General features: G+C 39.9%; 1 long non-coding RNA gene across 1 annotated transcript; it reads right to left on the bottom strand.

Moving 5' to 3' along the window:
- Positions 1–3,029: 3,029 nt before the first annotated feature.
- LOC128078095 (uncharacterized) lies at positions 3,030–9,220 on the bottom strand. Its single transcript, XR_008205297.1, has 3 exons — positions 9,137–9,220; positions 7,074–7,187; positions 3,030–3,114 (listed from the first exon to the last, which is right to left on the bottom strand). It is a non-coding gene; the product is annotated as an uncharacterized LOC128078095 (long non-coding RNA).
- Positions 9,221–10,615: the final 1,395 nt, after the last annotated feature.

The raw sequence follows: 10,615 nt of genomic DNA, 5'->3' as shown, positions 1-10,615 counted from the left end.
CTGCCCTATGTCAGAAGCAGACTCAAACAGCGCTTTGACCGCATTCTCATCCAGAACTCACTGCAGACTTGCACAACTTGCCTTTCTTGGCATGTGATTAGATCCTTATATTAGTGTCCAAAGATGCACTCAGCACGTTCTTTGTTAACTTCCATAGGATTTCTGCATAATAAAGTAATGTAATACATGCTTATTTGAAGTTGGAAAACCGGCACATTCTGAAGAACAATTTTCAGACCAAAGCAAAAAAAAAAAGCACTGTATGAAAACATCTGCCACAAGCATGTCTTTCTGTTGCAAAGGTATGATATTGTGATATAAGGGCAACATGAGCAGGCCTGGCCTATTAACCTGAAAAGGAACTCAAAGTGCTAGCAGCAGTAAGGTCACCACACAAAAATCTGACTTTCTTTCTATAACATCAAAACATCCACATTTATATATTGTAATGCAAAATGCAACATTAAATCACACACACACACAAAAAAAAAAAAAAAAAAAAAAGGAAAAAGTCAATGTTTTGACACAATGCTAACTCTTTACTGAGACATATATATATTTAGGATGCGAAGAAAATGAAGCAAGTATTTTTAGTTAAATAAACAAGAGCAAAAATTCCATCTGGAGAAGTTTTAGTAGAACAATATTTACCATTCACCAAATTCCAAAAAGTTAGATTTCTCACCTTTAATATTGCTTTAATGTTCTGTGTTCCTCTCTTTACAACAGGTGTTGCCAGAGAGCAACAGAGAAAGAGTTGTTTTGAACACTGTGTGTTACCCAGTCAGATGTTACCTATTCATTCCAGCAGGAATCATGTCACCTAGTCTGTGACCTAGCATGAGTTATGTTACCAAGTCTGTGACCTAAACATGTATCGTTGCCAAGCAATACCCAGTCACAAGATCTCCTGTAATCTGTACCACTTGCTATTTTACTAGAGATGTGGTCAGTTTGCTAACATGATACTTGTGCTCCCATGCTGAGGAATAAAATTTCTGTTCGCCAATATGGATGGTAAGATCATATCTTTAAATGTAAATTGTTTGAATCCTTCCTCTTAAAAGAAAAAAAAAAGTTCAGGTCCTCCATCTGCAACAGGTCTTAACATCATCTTCTCCCTGGCAGAAGTCCACCCAGTATTGATGGCATGTACACAGGCCCTTCGTTATACATGACAGCTTTTCATGCTATAAAGAATATTACTTTTGAAGGAGGAGTGGAAAAGAAAAAACAATCTTTCTTCTTGCAAAGAGAGGATTGAAAAGGTAATCAAATTGCTAGGGCTGAGCAGACCAGGCAGAAAGGCTCCTTGCATATGTATAAATTCTTGGATTTATTCTTGGCTTTAAGGAGTCAGTTCTGTTTGACATATACCTCAGCCAAAAGCCTATGCTCAGATGCAGAATTGAATGATCATCCTAGACAGAAATGGGTCATGTCTGGGGAAAAGAGCAAGAAATATGGCTTCCTGAGCCACTCAAGAATACCCAGATTACCTCCGCAAGCTTACATGCTGACAGGACATTGAGCCAGTAAAACAAAACAAAACAAAAACCAACCCAGAAACAGTTCTGTTAAAACACCAGGGCCTCAATAGGTTTTGCCATAGAACTTGATCCCTTTCTCTTTGTTCCTTCTCTGAGAAATGCTCAGAGCATGGCCTGATCACAGCCCTTACTATTAGACATGAAGACAGGAGAACAGCTGCACCAGCAAGCCAGGGCCCAGCCGAGCTCACAAGGCAGTTCTTTGACAAGAGACAACTGCTTATGGCTGTGGAATAGCAGAACAACCAGAGAAGCGTGGGCACGCAGGTACACACACAGAGACATAAATCTGTAAGCCATTGTATATTCACCCAACTTCCAGTACACTACATTTCAAAGGATTTCTTAAGTCACAAGAGTGCTTAGCACACTTATCTTGCTCTAGCACATATCTGCAGGTCACTTCACATGAATTTCTCTTTGAGCCATGTAGGAGCAGACGCCACAGGAAGTGACAGCCTGAGAAGCGATGAGGAGGAATGGCAGGCTGCTGCCTTGTACAGGGGCTGCAAAATCATCAAAACCCATCTGCCTGACTGCTACTCTGCAGGAGTTCATTCCCGCAGGGCGTTTATAAATCAGCTGTTCCTGTGGCACCTGGCAGATGAGGGTGCAAAGGGACCCGAAAGACAGAATGGGATGAAAGGACACGAAAGCTTGTGGAAAGCAGATGTAGCAGGAGGCACAATGGTGCTGACCCTGCTGTCCTGCTCAGATGCTGCCACAGGACCACACCAAAGCAAAACAAGCTCCTCTCAAATGCACAGAGCTCATCCAGTGCAAGCATTAAAAATCAAGAATAGAAACTACGCTAAAACTAAGACTTTTTTTTTCCATAGTAACTATTTTTAATTATTGCTACAATAGCAAAATTGAAGTAGTGACCTCAGCTATTATCCATGTCCACCTGTGCCCTGAGCAGTTCTCAGGAATCAAGGTTTTCTTAAAAGTTTGATTTGAAGGTGATGAAATGCCTCAGTGATGAACTGACACAAGATATAAAGACCACTATGCTATTTGAAGTATCAGCTGAAAACATTTCTCTCCTTAGTCTCTGGTTCTGCAGCTTTTAACACTGAATCATGTAATCAGTAAGCACTATTCACATAGAAGTCACCCCATCAGATTAAAGCCTGCGTAAGAGACTGCACTGGCTGAATGCCACTTTCTAGGACTTAAAAACTTGCATTTGATGCACTATGAAAGGTAATACTAAGAATCTTCCTGTCATTTCTATAGGAAGTGTGTCAAGTCCTGTCCTTAGACATCTATGTGCAATTCAAGTCAATGAAAACTGCAGGCGATCTCTCTCTTAACAGACATTTCAAAGAATTTAACTTATCCTGCGTAACAGATACAGATGATCAACTTCTTTCACACTTTACATTCTTTTTTTTTCTAAAAATGAACAAACTACTGTTGCAAGACCTGTATGAAACGGTAATGCCTGGCCTCAGCCTACACACTGACAGCATTTACCTTCATTTCTGTGGGATGTAGCAAGGCAAGAGCTGTGGATTTGATAAACACTGTCAGAACCCATTACAGAAGTGCTCCTCTTGATCTAAAACATGAAAACCAAGCATCAGTCACCATAAAATAAATCCGATATAGTATAGAGCAGAATAAAGTTTCTAGCACATATGGTATTGTGAGAAATGATTTTCTGTGGCAGCAAAGTATGACAACGAACAGAAGACAAATGAATTTCCTGAACCGTTTCAGTAAGGGCTGCCTGTCCTGTAAAGACTTACACAGAACAAACTGACAAGATCACTTGGAATTACCTAATCTGATTGGCATTACATGTGACAGATAAAACATCTGTTTAAAGAAAATAAAACAAACTTACCCATGACTAAAATACTGACCAGAGAGTGGGAAAGTTTCCTTAAAAAAAAAAAAAAAAAAAAAATCTCATGAAGAGTTCCCAAACAATTTACATTAATTCAAAGGCACAGATCTCATCACCTTTTCTGTTTCACCAGTGAGAATGCCACAGTTAATTTACACATTCTAGTTCTGTGGTATGTAGAGAGAGGATTGGTGAGCAAGTGTGAAAGAAAAGGCATTTGAAGAGAAATGGGAAGTATTCAAGCAAAAATCCGACTGCAGATCTATTAGGAGGAAAGGTACTTTTTAAATGCCATTGCCCTGTTCTCTTAGTGTGAGAACAAAATTTGTATAAAATGCCATTTTAAATTTGGATACAAACTTTCCTCCACAAAATCAAGCGCTGTTGATTTCAGTGCTTGCCTGCTGGTTGTAAATGGCAGCAAAATAGGAGGCATAGGCAAAAACTTGAGTTTTGAGTACAATGAGATGTTCATGAATGAGTGTTAGCTGAAACATTCAGCATTGTCAGTAAAAACTTCCCAAACTAACCCAAAACAGAGAGATCATATCTTGCATTTTCTTTGCTACAAAGTCTGAATAGCCTCTCCTCTTTCAGAATTTATTGAGTGGATCTTAAAGAGTTGCACTAGGCTGTTTCAAGTTCCGTGGCAGAAGAGCAGAAATTTTTAAGCTAAGAATGCAGACAAGGAGGTTTAGCGCGAGAGGACAGAGCAAAGCATGGGGAAAAGTCTGGCTGGAAAGGGCTGAGAGCAGAGATGGAAGATCACTCTGGTGCTAAGGATGATGTGGTGGATGATAGGAAGCTGCTCCAATTAGGTTGTGGGTGTAAGTGACAGCATGAGGGTGATGAGAAGAAAATGACTTTACCAGAGATGTTGGAAATCAACTGGAAAGGAGAAGAAAGTCTGTCAGAACAATGCTCGTTAGACAGGTTTTGCAGACATGGGGACTGTTTTCCTGGCTGGATTCAACATTCAGACAGCTGAAACATGTGCAGTATAGGAGGCTGCATGGGGAGCCAGAGTCCCACAATAGCCACAAGTTGCCTGAACCCCCTCCAGCTGCACATCCAGGAGTCTGGTGAAAGAACCACAAACCACAGCTCAGCCTACTGTGCACTGCTTATAGTCTGGGAGGCTGCATGATTGCAGTGACACTTGGACGTCTGCTCCAGTTGCCTCGAAAATCAGCTCTGAGACGTTTAACCAGAATCTGCTAACATGAATCTGGCAGCTCCCTTCCTGTTAAAAATAACAAAACTAATAGTGCTCTCCACTTACTTAAGGACACATCTTGAAGCTTTTACTCTTGGTGAACTAGCGCCTTCAACAGGACTTTAAGGTACAGCTCAGGTCTGATGCAACTGTCCTTCAACCAGAACTTCCTGGGGTGTTTTTGGGACTACTTACTCTTCTTTCCAGAGATATTCCCTACCTAGAGCTAGAAAGATGCAGCTAAATCAACTTACATAGGAACAAATCTAAAAGCTGCATTGAATCTGCAAAAATTTCATGGGGGAAGCAGCGCTGGGTTTATGCTTTGTTTTGTTTTTATTCTCATTACAAGTTGAATATGCTGCCTATAGTCATTGAAAGAGATCGATTGCCTGAGAGGTTGATTGAGAAGAGAGGCTCATTTAGATGCTCTGAATTGCTTAGACTCTCAGGAAAAACATCTTTCTCTTCACTGACTGTGTAAGAAGCCTGGAGAGATCAGGCAACTGAAGCGCCACAGTAGACACCCTCCTCCAGAGGGAATCTTTTGAAGTGTCAGAGTTATCATCATGACAATTTGCCTCAAGAGGTCAGTTGCAGAAGGCAGACCAAAAAGCATTAATTATGGTTAACCATCTTCAGCTATTTCCCTAAAACTCTTTAACAGCAAAGAAAAGTAGACAAATGAGTTTATACATTGAACTTCTCGGTACATAACATATACAAAGAGGCAGAAACCTGGATTAAATTATTAAGAACAATGAAAATTCTTTTTGGGTAAATCTGAAAGGAAAATGCATGCTCTGCTCCACTTGGGAGGATCTGCTTCTTGTCACGTATGGCATAAGTTTGCCAGGGCACTTCTTCACTTTTGTAACAAAATAGCTCTGCGAATATGCTGGTCTCAGAACGCAGATGCAAGGAAGAACTAGGATTCCTTCAGCTCAGAGCTTGACCCATCTGATCAAACCCATACCTCCTCTTCAGCAGGAGGAGATCTCCGTGTTGTCACTGCTTTGTCTCAGGCCCTGTACATCAACCTTAATCTTCCTCCTGTTTCATCTTTTCTTGTATTTTTAGTCTGGACAGATCATTCTGTTGTACTTGAAGATTCACACACTCTCGCGCAACTGTTTTATTTCAGCCCTCGCTCAGCAAGCAGTGCAACAAAGGCCAGAAGAGAGCAGCGAGCTCTGTGTACTGTCAGTGCTACATAGTTCTGACTATTATTTCCGCTTGATGGCTTCGGTTTTATCTACGGATTACTCAGTTTGGGAATAATGGGAGATTTACATGCTTGTACATAGGTCAAATGACAGTCAGAATGCACATGTGTTGCAATTTCTTCACCTGCAGATTATTCCTGGTGACTGTTTTTCTAAAACTTCTTTAACTGGCAATGGCAGAAATCACTGTTTGAATCCTTCTGTTTGCAGATGGATGCTGATGTCCTCCTGGCGTCCCAGGGGGATATAGCTCAGCCTCTGCTTTTTGCTTCAACATTAAGTTAGAATTTGTTTCTAATAGCATAAGAGTAACTTTTCTAAAGAGGTATTCATATAGATTCAGAATAGGTTACTCAAACTCCAACTTACTCACTGGAAAAAAATCAAATATTTCCAAGTAGTTTTCCTTAATTCAAAACTGCTATCAAGCTACTTTAAATTTTAGGCAAACTTAAATAAGCATTAATTACAGTGCCTTCCTCTCTAACCACTGGAACAACAGCAAACTCCTCACTGTTATTTGTGGTATTTCTAAACATTTCAGAAATCATTTGGAGAGCCGTAAAAAAAAGAAGTAAACAGGCAGATATGCTGATATTTTTGCTCCATAAAAAGCAAAAATAAACAACCTGAATTTCACTACCCTGTAACAAAGCATGGAAATGAATGACAGTTTTGCAGCTCCTGAGAAGTTGCTGTGAATTCTGGATGCAAATAATGAGAAGGCAATGTAGAAAATATACTGCCTTATTGATTGATTTATTCATTTTTAATGATGATATAAACATACAGAATCTTACTGGCACTCAATTTAATGTTCAAGTTATTCTAGTTTCCCAGAACCATATGCTTCTACCCATAGGAAAATGAAAGAATGCAGAGGATCCTCCAGCACTTCGAGTCTTTGGGATTGTCTCCTTAAAGCTATTCCCAGTCACATGTGATCAAGCCTAGTGCCAGCAACACCAACAGAATGATGTAGCATGGGTTATTCAGGGATAAAAACTAATGTTCTCTTTCACCTCTTTAATGTGTAGCTACAGCTGTCAGGGGAGAAGAGAAAGAATTGGAGACCCACCCAAAATGGGATTCGCAAATGCACTTAAGGTGTACAAGAGGAAACAGGCTCCAGCTCCATCAGCTGTGCACCAGCATGGAGTAGCCCCTCAGCCACTTCGCCCTTACTGAGCCAACTGTGCTGGCAACAAAATAAAGGTAAGTCTCACCTCTAGCATCCTTCTCTCAGCTCCTAACCCCCTTTGAGACTTCTAGGGATGCAGGACATTTGCTGAAGGACAAGTTCTTGGAACAGGAGCTTTAAATAGTGCTCTGTTCAGTGCCTGTAATAGATTAGATGGCTTTTTGTTTGCTTGATTTTAACAAAGAAGAGTTCCATCATAAATCTTCACTTCAAATTTGATTGCTTTATAATATATCATACTGTGATATAGCTGGCATCTGCACTTGGCTCTTATTAGGTGATGCCATATGGTACAATTAGAAGTGAAGACATAGAGGACCATTTGAATAAGTTAAACTTCATTCGATCTACAATTAAAACATCCTCATTCATCTGCATGCATTCAAGACACTAAGCTCTGAAGAGCTTCCCATTTGATATTACCATACCTTTTGTATTTCTGAAACTCTAAATCACTAAGCTGGACTTCTATTGTAATTTGTGTAAGTTGGGCATTTGTTTTCTCCACGAGATGGTTTGTAGTCTGTAGCATAGTTAGCCTGAAATTGTGTGCAGCTCCTTCTGTCCCACATTCTCAAGGCAAGCAGGGGCTCTTTTACATGGTTTTTCCTTCCCACAGGGATATCTACACAATTGAATTAAACTTTGTCTTGTGATACCTGCATTCTAGGTATGGCACAAAATAAATCTGCATGTCATCAATAAAGGATTTTTTTTAATTGGCAAGACTGTATTATTTATTCATGGAAAGATAAGTGAGTCTTAGAATGCCTTCTTTCCCAGAAGGTTAGGGGGTTGCACACAACTCACAAATCTTTCTTGATAATCCCCTACTTGAACCAGAAATTATATTATGCTTTTGTTCTTTCATGCTGAAAACTGACCAAGCGGGCAATGATTTATTAAGCTAGAGTCTTGAGTCTCCTGCCACACAACCCACTTAGTCACAGTAATGGCTATGAAACAGATCATGCATTCTAAGATAGGCTATAATTTGTGTTAAAGAAACTTGTCTGTTTCAATTACCGAATTTAATTTGCTAAGCCTTATAAAAGGTTATGAAGTAAAAAGAAACAAAGCGGCTAAACTTGGGGTTGCAATGTTATGTGTTACATATACACACAGAGTAGAAGAGAAAAAAGCTTTTTGGAATGGAACCATAAGATTTCAAAAACTGAAAAAATAACGAAACATTAAGCAGACCTTTGCAGATACGTAGCATTCTTCCAGTTTACAGTTCTGCGTCTTGATTCTCCATTTACAAACAGGCCAACATATGCTTTTATACACATTCTCAGTGAAAGACTGGAACTGGAATCCAGTTACAGAAGATGAAGAATATCTTGAAGAACTGACTCCGGGTAACAAACAATGTACCATGCAGTTTTGGATAACAATTAAGCACGTCTCAAATTTGAATTTCAGTCTGATTTCAGCTTACATATAAGATAACAGCTTACATATTACGGAACAGCTAAACCTGGTGCTTAAAAAATTGTTTTCCAGAGAACACATCAGGAAAACAAAGGTGACTGTTCTGAAATACATGTAATTTTTCCAAATAAAACTATTGCAACATGCTAATTCATTAAAACTCACTTTCAGAATATATCTCGAAATAAGTGATGCAACTTTGTTATTCACAGGCCAAAAGTCTAATCATTTGCTTTGAAGAATGGTTGATGGAAGATATTTCTTACTACCCTTGCAGTACGTTCCACCAGCTACTTACCATATGGATAAAAAAAGGAGACAGGAGGAAGCTCTTTAGGAAGTTTCTGTGATATCAAGCACTAAACTGCCCTTAAATTTCACAATAGCTTTACAATTATCTTCCCTTATGTGGACATGCAGTTTGGAAGAGGGAAGGCTAACTGAGAGGAAATAGATGGAAAGGTAGAAGGACAGAGCAGGAGATACGAGCGGGTGAGATGTGGAAGATGTGAGGGACAGGCACAACTGAGACAATGATGAAAAAGCTCAGTGTGTTCTCAGCCACCAGAGTTGGCCTGACCATCAGTGGGTGCAGCAAAATGCTTCTAGCCATCACTCAGCAACCTCATGGCAAGGGGATGCTTGTCAGCCTACCTTAGCTTCTGGCAAATGTAAAGGGGCCTCTTCCTGACACTGACATCAGTTCCGTCTCATCAAATGATTTCAACAGTGAGGATGCAGGCCTTCCACCCAAGCTTAAATATCTATAACATTTGCTTGTGAAAAAGAATGAGAGAAATAGATTTAAATCTCAGTCACACATGAATCAGCCATGCATGTCAAGTGGGAATTTCTCCAAGTTGGAGCACTGCAACTACAGAATGTACCCAAGGACAGGGAAAGGGGGTCTGCTACTGCCCATGTCCACAGCTCCCAGCCTGTGCTCCCATGACCAAGCACAACACTCAGCCTACCTCTATTGCAATTTGTTCTGTACAGCAATGACAGCAGTACAGGGAAGATACACCACAGTTAGCAGTGTACACGTTTCCATCCCTGGGCTGCAGCTCTCATTTGCTGAATCTTTAATTACACAACAATTGATTCAGATCTACAGAGTTTTGAAAAGAAAAGGTTGCTGACCTATTCTAGTCACTTCTGAAACAGATGCAGCCCCAGTTTAAATGGAGACAGGAAAGGAAAGCAGAACAGGAGCTGGGGCAGCCCTGACCAGAACACAGCACAGCACTGCTCAGCTGAGTGGCACTGCTCATGGGTAACAATGCCCCAGGACAGCCCACACAATGATATAGATCTGAACAACACATACACCTGCCCCCACTTAATGGCTACACACCAACAGAGCTCCCTTTTCTAGTTGTATTTCACCTCTGCTGCTCATTCAGCACCCTGAACTAGGATATAATTTCTAAATTTTAGAAATTGCCCTGCATTCTTTGCATGCATTATCTCAAAGCAGCACAATCTCTGAAATTCAGAGATTGCTGAAGAAGATTAAATGTTTTTGCCAACTTAAAAACATGTAATCTTGTTTGTTCTACCTTCAAGTGAGTCAGCAGTGCGTGCAGCACAGGTGAAATGCCTCAAGTGCAGAAAAACATACACTAGAAAAATTGTCTTGAGATTTCCTATTAAAATATACCCATTTGTGCCTGGCGAGAATAGGTACAACAAAAACCCACAGTTTCTCATACATGAAGATTTTCTCACACAATAATTACAACAGTTAAAGGATGCTGTTATTAAAAGATGTAAACAAAGAAAAGGTAAGTTACTGTATTTTATCAAATTAAAGCATTAAATTATCTAGGTTCTATAGTATTTCTTTAAGTTGATTAAAAAAGCCTTTGCCTTGTAATAGCACAGATGTTACTAACCATCTTCAGCTGGCCAAGATGTAAAGGAAATTCCTATCAGAAAATGGCACCAGTGTGGAAAAGTTTGAGATAAAGATGATGATGCATCACCGCAGAGTTCAGTATTGACCAAAATCTGACACACATATGCAACCAGCATGTTTATTTGGAGGGTGTTTAGTCTGCAGTTTAGGGTGTATGGGTAGCATAATTTATTTGTAAACACAGTGGTTTTCTTTTGGAAATTTGGTTTTGC

Source organism: Tympanuchus pallidicinctus, unplaced genomic scaffold (assembly GCF_026119805.1).
Source record: "Tympanuchus pallidicinctus isolate F22 unplaced genomic scaffold, pur_lepc_1.0 scaffold16, whole genome shotgun sequence".
In the NCBI taxonomy this organism is placed as follows: Eukaryota; Metazoa; Chordata; class Aves; order Galliformes; family Phasianidae; genus Tympanuchus; species Tympanuchus pallidicinctus.
This window is presented reverse-complemented; position numbering and strand designations above follow the sequence as displayed.